Source organism: Microtus oregoni, unplaced genomic scaffold, assembly GCF_018167655.1.
Source record: "Microtus oregoni isolate MIOR12 unplaced genomic scaffold, Mior012 000013F_ref0000133, whole genome shotgun sequence".
Lineage (NCBI taxonomy): Eukaryota > Metazoa > Chordata > Mammalia > Rodentia > Cricetidae > Microtus > Microtus oregoni.
This window is the reverse complement of record NW_024543072.1, coordinates 24,675,785-24,686,055: the sequence shown is the minus strand read 5'-3', so window position 1 is coordinate 24,686,055 and position 10,271 is coordinate 24,675,785. Positions and strand designations below refer to the sequence as shown.

Below are 10,271 nucleotides of genomic sequence, written 5' to 3'. Positions count from 1 at the left end.
TTGCCTAATACATAGTAAGCTTTACATGTTTTAAGTGTCTCATAAAATAGTTGTGCTTGCTAGTGTTTTTAAAATGAGTCAGGTTGCAAATTCTGGAGTGGAAGGTAACTTTCAATAAAGAGACGGTGTTCTATAGAGCTGTTTTGCTGTGACCCCTGTCCTGTTTTATAGGAATTGCCTCCCTTAGTTATCCCAGCTTTCTGAGTCAGGTACTATCATCACCCCTCTTGTGAAGAAGGTTAAGTACCGAGAGTGTAGGCACCATGTTCAAGGTCACACAGAAATTAAATGCTAATCACAGCTCCCAAGTCAGAGCTCTTAATCATTTTGCTGTATTGTGAGTCTCCATTGACTCTGTTCCCTGTTAGTTATGAGGCAGGATGCTGCCTCAGGGCCTGGTCTGCACCTTATTACTCTAAATGGATGGTATGTGACTACAGAAGCAGGAGGTCTGTCGGGGTCACCGCCCTGAGGGACAGAGCAAGTCATTCTCCAGATCTGTGCAACTGGATGGAGAAAGGATGGGAAATAGAAGTGAACGTGGAATGAGGACAGATGCATCTCGGCTCCGTGTGTCTGAGTCAGCGTCTTCAAGATGAATTTAATACGGAAAATGTTGCCAGACCCTGATCGTTAGAGACCTGGTGCTGAGGCCAAAATTACTTAAGGAAAATCTGTGCTTTTTTTTTCTTGCCATGGATATGGCTTGTAAAGATGGAGAGTTCTTCTTCTTTGATCTGTAGCCAAGGCTGGCTCAGCTGGCCTTTGAAAGATCCTCAACTTTCGGCCCACTGCCTGCCCTAGCATTGAATGCTTTTGCCAACCATCACGGAATATCTCAGAGCTCCCACAGCTCAGGTTGTCTTGGTCAAGGAGGAACCTTAAGGCCTCTACTGACTCAGAATTTACATTTACATTTGCAAGCTCCTTGGGTGTCTCCTTGTGATAATTTGAATGAAAATGACCCTGATGACCCAAAGGGAGTGGCACTATTAGGCCCTGTTGCCTTGTTAAAGTAAGTGTGGCCTTGTTGGAGGAAAGGTGTCACTGGGGTAAACTTTGAGGTTTTAGAAACTCAAGCCAGGCCAAGTATCTCTCTCTCCCTGCTGCCTGTCAATCCAGATACAGAACTCTTGGCTCCTTCTCCAGTACCATGTTAGTCTGCATGCCACCATGTTTCCCCACTATGATTAATGAACGATACCTCTACCTATAAGTCAGAACCAAATAAGTGTTTTCCTTGATCAGAGTTACCATGGTCATGGTGTCTCTTCACAGCAATAGAAACCCTATCTAAGACATTCGTATGCATACTAATATTAGAAAAGCACTGTTCTAGGCAAATATTTGTTGAAAATACATGTCTCATACCCTCCTCTAGGTCTTAAGAAGGTGCAGGAACTTATTAGACATGGGGGAGGATGCACCAAAATTAAGTAAGAACACAATTCCAGTATTTAATAAATTTTCTAGAAAATGAGATCAAATAGCTGTGGCTTTGGAAACCTTAGCCCCTGGGAGTGGAAGAGGAATGGTTTCTGTAAACAAGCCAGAAGAAAAGGAAGAGGCAGACAAACAGCAAAGGTAGAAGAATGCTCTAGATGTGGGGCAGAGGCACATGCTCATTCCAGGAGACCAGACCAAGCCTGGGATGTTCTGACAGCTGAAGAAAGGTCTGGGGAGTAAGTGACTGCATACATGATAGAAAGCCAGGCCATTGGAGAATGGCTGAGCCCATACGCACTAAACACTTTCCTGAGCGCTGGAGATGCTAAGGATACAGAGGTTAAAGCCAGCCTGGGGAGCATAACAAGTCCTTGCCTGAGAAACAAAGGAAGAGACAACTAAATAGAACAGTCTGAAGCTGGTGGGTCCTTTGCTCGGTGCTGATGAGACTGAGTCTTATTTAAATATTAGAGAATCTCATTGGATGGTTTTGCTGTGTCTCTAGAAGTAGGTGTGTTTCTATACTACACTAGAGAGTCACGTTTTGGCAATTTTCAACTCATAAAGACACCTGGTAGTGAGTGCCAGGGTAGGTTTTCTTTGATTTTTGGCTCTATCCGGATGATGTGAAGATTGGGCCAGAGTAATAATTAGAAGACACTGAATGCAGAGGAGACATTCCCTAGCCTCTATAGTGTTTTATGATTGCATTATGATTAAGAGAGCTTTATACAGTTCCTTAGGAGTGACTGATTTGGAACAATTCCTTGAAGGGAATGTGGTAATTTGGCTCCAGTGCCTGTCTACAGAGAAACAAAGCTGTCTTGTCTTTTGCTCAATGTCATGATTGCTTTTGCATGTCCTGACTACATGTATTTGTTCATCCTTCCACAAATATTTATCGAGTGCCTATTATAGGTCCTGTATTTGGCAAAGTAGAGGAAAGTCCGACCTTATTAAGTGTTGCCAGAAAACTCGAAGACCACAGCCGTAAGAAACCAATTGCCAGGCATCTATCACATTCTAAGGGATGAAAGAAACATAGATTCTGTGAAGGGATTAGAGGTTTTATGTCTCAGTTAAGTAAGGAGGAGGAAGACGCACAACAGAAACCTTTGTAATCCTGAATCACCCTGAATCAAGCCAAGACTATCAGAGTGAGGACCCCACCGCAGGACACCTGGCTGGATTTGCCTAGAGTACACATAGCACATCCAGATACTATGATATTTCCATTAGCAATATCGCCACAACCAGAATGCTGAAGCAGAGACAAAGAACTCAGCTCCCCCTTCCAAGATCACTCAGCTTAGCAGTAGAGCCAGGATTGGAAACTGAGGGTGTTTGGTGCCTAAGCTGGTCTGGACTGGGCCTTGTTCAGAGAAGGCTTAGTGTCTGTCTGGGGGTTGCGTTAACTAAGATATCCCTGACCTACTGTGCGAAGCTGATGTGTAGAAGAAAGTCCTGCTGTTTTACAGACCTGTAACAGGGAATGAATTTTGGTCTGCTGTGGGAACATAATTGGGAAATTGGCATCTGCATCCGCCCCTGTTCTGGCTAAGGATTGGAAAGAGACTAATTGCTTAATGTTCTCCAAAAGTGCCAGCCTAAAGGTGACTGGAAGGTGAGCTGGGGTTATTATCCACAAAGATTATGCATAAAAGTGAGCAGGAACGTAATAATAAATGTAAGAAAGACCTGTGAGAGGCTGGTGAGTAATGGTGACGGCAGAAACGTGCTGAGTGGCTAATACGGTGACAGCCTTGTGCTAAATGCACAGAGCACATTCCACACAGCCCTCGGGAGCAATTACTACTGTCCCTGCGTTGTAGACAAAGAACCAAGAAGCAGAAGTAATGACGCTGTAACTCACAGGTGACAGAACTGGGGCTCACACTCACCTCTGAACGCGAGCCAGGCTTCTGCACCATTTTAACCACAGATTTCTCCCAGCAGAAGCTGACTGACCTGCCAGATTTGGGGCAAGTGGATCTGTACAGTATTTAAACCACTGACTTACACCAGCAGAAGCCACCTGACCTGCAAGCTCCCTGGCAAGATGGGCACAGGGACTCAGATGAGGAGAGCTAACTTCTCAAATGTGCATTGCAATCAGTAAGTCCCTGGGTGCCTTCAATGGAAGCAGAGCCACGTTGGCATTTGTGTTAGTGACCCCAGAAATGAGTCAGCAGAAACTATACTCCAGTGGAAGCAATGCCTACTGCAACTCCAGATTGCAGAGATATAAATAGGAAAACACAGCCTGATTAATTATGACTGTACCATTTTTTTTTTGTTGGTGATATGTTATATGAGGGACCATAGGGAGATGGAGGGAGGGGACCTCTCACAGTTTGCAGTAATTAAACCTCTGTAAAACCCATATCTATACCCTTCATTTCAGGGGTTTTATGCTCTTAGTACACTGATGGATTTTGGATTAGCACTGGATTAGTGGTTGGTCCAATCAATTATACAATACAGACCTCCGGGTGTGGTCCCCAGACATCCAGTGTGCCTTAACTTCCCTTAGGCTGTATGTATGTGTCTGTGTGTACATATGTACTTATATATAGTATATGTATTTTTAAGTTAATGTATCTCCTTATGACTTTTTCTAAAAATCCTTAGTACCATTTATCCTTCTTCCTTCTCCTTGAGTAGTGTCTTCCCTCTCCTCCTCCATATAAAGCTCCCCAAAGTTTTCCCCATTTTCCCCCCATAGACTTTGTATCCTATCATATAGTCTCCAGAGTTTCTTTCTTTCTTTTACTTTTTTCTTTTTTTTTTTTTTTTTTGGTTTTTCGAGACAGGGTTTCTCTGTGGCTTTGGAGCCTGTCCTGGAACTAGCTCTGTAGACCAGGCTGGTCTCGAACTCACAGAGATCCGCCTGCCTCTGCCTCCCAAGTGCTGGGATTAAAGGTGTGTGCCACCATCACCCGTCTGCGTTTCTTTCTTTTTTCCCCACATTGCCTTTTTCCTTTCCTGGTGTCTGAAATGACTCCAGGTTATATATGCACATCTAAAGGTTTGGAGCTAGAACCCACAAATAAGAGAGAACATGCAGTGCTTGTCTTTCTGTGTGTGAGTGGCCTTACTTGGTGTCATGTTTTCTAGACCCATCCATTTGCCAGCAAATCTCATGAGTTTACTTTGTCTTTACAGCTGCATAGGATTTCACAGTGTCTTGTGCACTGCATCCTTGTCCATCTACCCGTTGAAGGACATTAAGGTGGCTTCTCTTTCCTAGCTAGTGTGAGCAGGGTGAGTGTGAACAGGGTGGGCGTAGACAGGGTGGGTGTGGACAGGGTGGGTGTGGACAGGGTGGGTGTGGACAGGGTGGGTGTGGACAGGGTAGGTGTAGACAGAGTGGGTGTGGACAGGCTAAGTGTGAACAGCGTGGGTGTGGACAGGGTGGGTGTAGACAGGGTGGGTGTGGACAGGGTGAGTGTGGACAGGGTGGGTGGACAGGGTGGGTGTGGACAGAATGGATGTGAACAGGGTAGGTGAAGACAGAGTGGGTGTGGACAGGGTGGGTGTAGACAGGGTGGGTGTGGACAGGGTGGGTGTGGACAGGGTGAGTGTGGACAGGGTGGATGTGAACAGGGTAGGTGTAGACAGGGTGGGTATGGACAGGGTGGATGTGAACAGGGTGGGTGTGGACAGGGTGGGTGTGGACAGGGTGGGTGTGGACAGGGTAGGTGTAAACAGCGTGGGTGTGAACAGAGTGGGTGTGGACAGGGTGGGTGTGGACAGGGTGAGTGTGGACAGGGTGGGTGGACAGGGTGGGTGTGGACAGAATGGATGAGAACAGGGTAGGTGAAGACAGAGTGGATGTGGACAGGGTGGGTGTGGACAGGGTGGGTGTGGACAGGGTGAGTGTGGACAGGGTGGATGTGAACAGGGTAGGTGTAGACAGGGTGGGTATGGACAGGGTGGATGTGAACAGGGTGGGTGTGGACAGGGTGGGTGTGAACAGAGTGGGTGTGGACAGGCTAAGTGTGAACAGCATGGGTATGATCAGAGTGGGTGTGGACAGGGTGACAGTGAACACAAGCGTCCATGGAGCAGCACTTGGGTTCCTTTGAGCACAGGTCAAAGAGTGCTCTAGCTGGGCCATAACATGAATCTATTCCGATTTTTCAATAGAGGCTATAGCTGTTTTCAGTCCCACTAATAGGGGATGACGGTTTCTTCCCCTTGCGTCCTTACTAGCATTTATTTTGTCAGTTGATTTCTTGAACATAGCCATTCTGACAGGTCTAAGAGGAAGTCTCAAGGCAGTTTTAACTTGCATTTTTCTAATTGCTGAGTATGCAAACACTCTCAAAGATATTTCTTAACCATTTTTTATTTCTTCTTTTGAGAACTCTCTGTTCTCCCTCTATACCCAATGGATGATTTACTTTGCAGAACATAAAACTTTTCATAAATAGAATTTGAGGCGGGACAAGGGATATCATCAACAGTATTTATCTGTTTCCAAACTCCCTTCATGTGCAGACTCCCCAAATCAGAAAGCCACTTGAAAATCCAACAAGGTCTTCATTTGGTGCTTCGAACAGAGAAGCCTAGAGTAATGGATGCAGTTCACACTGTGGTATGCTGTTTAAGGACTTCTTAGAAGCCGAGCGTGAATTTCAGGAAATGAAATGAAAATAGCAGAATTATCGGTCTGAAAACCCAGAATTTTTCCAAAATGAGCAGCTGTTTCTGTCACTTAGTGATGTCGCTTTGAGGTTCAGATCCCCTGACAACATTTGCAAAGCCAGTTTTAGAGGTCATTCCTAACAGGTCTCTGCTTTTAAGAAAACAGTATGTGTTAATGATAGAGGGGGGAAAAGAAAACACAAAAATAAGTTTGAGTTTTCCCACACCAAAAGCAGAGAAAAAGGAGTTGCATGTATTCACATCAGGGGGTCCATCCTCCTGCAAAGAGAAAGTCCACCTTAATCACCAGGAAAACGTTTATCTACAGCCATCCATCTTGGGAGACATCTCTCTAGTGATGCATGCTCCTTCCCAAAAAACAATGGAGTGTTATTCAGTGTATTGTCTGAGGTTTTCTGTCCTGCCCAGTTCCCGCAGTTGTTAAGTCCCAAAGAAATCACACAGAGGTTATAAACTGATTGGCCCATTAGCTCAGGTGTCTTATTAAATCTTATAACATATATCAGCCCATTATTGTTGTCTATATTAGCTGCATGGCTCAGTACCTTTTTCAGCGAGGCAGTCACATCTTACTTCTTCTGTGGCAGGGTCACAACTGCAGAGACAAGGGCTTCCTTCTTCCCAGAATTCTCCTTTTCTCATTGGCCCACCTCTACTTCCTGTCTTGCTACTGGCCAGTCAGTGTTTATTTAAAATATAATTGACAGAATATAGACAATTGTCCTGCACCACCAGGGTATCTGAAGAGAAAAACAGGGGTGCCTGAATATGTCGAAAGGAGTCTTAGTAACCCTCAGTGGGACAGTTTCAAGCAGATTAGCAGGAAGCAGCCTCAGTCTCCTGGTTCAAACTTTTAAGAGCAGCTCTGGACATCCGCAGCGAGCAATCCATTGTTCACAAAATCAGAGAGAGAGAGAGAGCAGTTAAATGGCAAGGCAGTTAACCTTTAGCTCAGGGTCATATTGTATAGGAATTCATGGCTGGTACAGAGACCAATTTTATCCAAGGTAGTTTTAGCACTTAAAGTAGTTTTAGGAATGCTTCATAAGATGGCATAACTATAGTTCAGTAGCCCACTACCCTGTGTGCTAACAACATTGCTCAAAAAATCCAGTAAAGCAAAATTCTGCATCTTTATTAAATCTGGTAAAATAGCATTTGAAGCCATACATTTACCAAAAGTCCAGTTATTAAAATGCTCACACTTCCCTTCGTCTCCCCAGCACACCTCGTTTCCTGTGCCTGGGTGTTGAGCATCTCCACGTTTTTACAGGGCTACTCCCATCCTTGCCTTTGAGGACCTTCTCTTCGTTCCTTGCAGGGGCCGTAAGCAGACTTGGGTTTGAGCTTTGGAGCGCAGGGTTATCAGGCACCCTTCCCTGGCTTCTCCATGGCTCCTCCTTCACCTTCACTTTGTCTCCTTCAGCCTTTCTTTGGTGCATGCAGACATTGCATGCGGACTACGGCAGCAGACGAGCAGTCTGGGGTGTTTGCTAATTCTTGCATCTTCATACCACCACGGAGCATCTCGGATGTGCCCAATCCTGTGCCAGGGACTGGAGACATATTGGCGAGTGTTATAAATAGTCGTAAGAACTGATCAGCTGGCCACCCACAACACGTACCGGAGCACCATGTACCGCGCACTCCGACTCCTCGCATGCTCGCATCTCCTCCTGCGGGCCCAGTCCGCTGGTGCTGCCATCTCCGGAGAAGCAGGCACCCTCCCGCGGTGTGCCCCGAATGTCGCCCGAATGGCAAGCCAAAATTCCTTCCGTATAGAATATGATACCTTCGGTGAACTGAAGGTCCCAACTGATAAGTATTATGGTGCCCAGACTGTGAGATCTACGATGAACTTTAAGATTGGAGGTGCAACAGGATGGATGCCGATCCCAGTCATTAAAGCTTTTGGCATCCTGAAGCGAGCTGCTGCTGAAGTGAACTAGGATTACGGTCTTGATCCAAAGATTGCTAGTGCAATAATGAAGGCAGCAGATGAGGTAGCTGAAGGTAAACTGAATGACCACTTTCCTCTGGTGGTGTGGCAGACTGGATCGGGAACCCAAACAAATATGAATGTAAATGAAGTCATTAGCAACAGAGCAATTGAAATGTTAGGAGGTGAACTTGGCAGCAAGAAGCCTGGGCACTCCAACGATCACGTTAATAAGAGCCAGAGCTCGAATGACACCTTTCCCACAGCAATGCACATTGCTGCTGCGGTGGAAGTTCACGAGGTCCTGCTACCAGGACTGCAGAAGCTGCATGATGCGCTCAGTGCGAAATCCAAAGAGTTTGCGCAGGTCATCAAAATCGGGCAGACTCACCACACGCAGGACGCTGTCCCCCTCTCTTTTGGGCAGTGGTTATGTTCAACAAGTCACCTATGCAATAGCAAGAATAAAAGCCGCCATGCCAAGAATCTATGAACTCGCTGCTGGAGGCACTGCTGTCGGGATGGGTTTAAACACCAGGATTGGCTTCGCAGAAAAGGAGGCTGCAAAAGTGGCTGCACTCACAGGCTTGCCTTTTGTCACGGCCCCAAATAAGTTCGAAGCTCTGGCTGTTCATGATGCTCTGGTGGAGCTCAGTGGAGCCATGAACACGACAGCCTGTAGCCTGATGAAGATAGTCAATGATAGCTGCTTCCTGGGTTCCGGTCCTCGGTCAGGTCTAGGAGAGCTGATCTTGCCTGAAAATGAAGCAGAGAGCAGCATCATGCCAGGAAAGGTGAACCCTACTCAGTGTGAAGCAATGACCATGGTTGCTGCCCAAGTCATGGGGAATCACGTTGCTGTTACTGTCAGAGGCAGCAATGGACATTTTGAGTTGAATGTTTGTAAACCAACGATGATTAAGAATGTATTGCACTCAGCCAGGCTGCTAGGGGATGCTTCAGTGTCCTTCACAGAAAACTGTGTGGTGGGGATCCAGGCCAACACTGAGAGGATTAAAAAGCTAATGAATGAGTCTTTAATGTTGGTGACAGCTCTTAATCCTCATATAGGGTATGACAAGGCAGCCAAGATTGCCAAGACCGCACACAAGAAAGGATCCACCTTAAAGGAAATGGCCACACAGTGGAGCAGTTTCATGAGTGGGTGAAACCCAAGGACATGCTGGGCCCAAAGTGACTTAAATCAATTTATATTAAAATAAACTTGTATGAAATTAAAAAAAAACTGATCAGCTGCAAATGGACAGGTAATAAAGGAAAATGCTACCACTATGTCAGGTTTTAGGATCTGGACTCTGAGCTACTGTGGAAGGGTTAAAGAGAGCCTCCCTGAAACATGTCTGGGATCCGAAGTGTGTGTTAAAGTCACTGCACTAATCCGTGGTGTCTTTCTGTTGGAGACATTGTAAGTGTTTTTACCCAGACAGCTTATCCACGCTAAAGGACAGGAGGAGGCAGAGGTAGGGAGTGTGGATCCCAGAGCAAAGTCACCATGATTTAAGGCCTTTTTATATTTTCCAGCTACTGCACTCAGAAGGAGCGTGAACAAAAGGCAGAATTTAGGCCAAGGTTAGAGTGTCTACTGTTTGTTTGTGAAAGCACACCACGACATAATGGCCACGGAGGATAATCACTGGCCATGTTCTTAAGAGACAGGCTGTGCTGGGAAAGATAAAGATGATTTGAGCTGACTTCTGTGTCAGATGGTGGCTCTGTTATCAGAAATGCCTGGGGACAAAGATAGGAACAAGGAGACCTGCTCTGGAAATCCAGCCTCGGCTCTGCAGAGATATCTCTATTTATTTCAGAATAACAGAGTGTTGATGGAGCCAGAGAAAATAATAAGGACAGAAAAAAAGCCCAACTTCCAGACTACAAAAGGCAGGCTAGGGAAAGGGGCCATAGTAATTCACGTTCAGGGTGTATATGTGCTATTGACAGACCATAAGTAGGCCTAGGGGTAGAATGGCTTTTATGTTGGGTGCTATTGAAATACGCATGTTCTAGAACCTGGGACCTTTACCGCAGTTATTCATTACATACCTCATTATGGCTGGGGTCAAATGGGGGCACCACCCTTGGTTACTAATAGCCCTGTGAAAGGGTTTGCTCATGCCCTTGCTCGAGTCATTCAGTAAGGCCATAGGGGCATTTGCACCTGCAATGCGGGTCAAGTGTGTAATTAGTGCAAGCC

General features: G+C 45.9%; 1 pseudogene; it reads left to right on the top strand.

Annotated features, from left to right (window-relative positions):
* The first annotated feature begins 7,751 nt into the window (after positions 1-7,751).
* Positions 7,752-9,254, top strand: LOC121455325 (annotated as a pseudogene).
* The last annotated feature ends 1,017 nt before the right edge of the window (positions 9,255-10,271 follow it).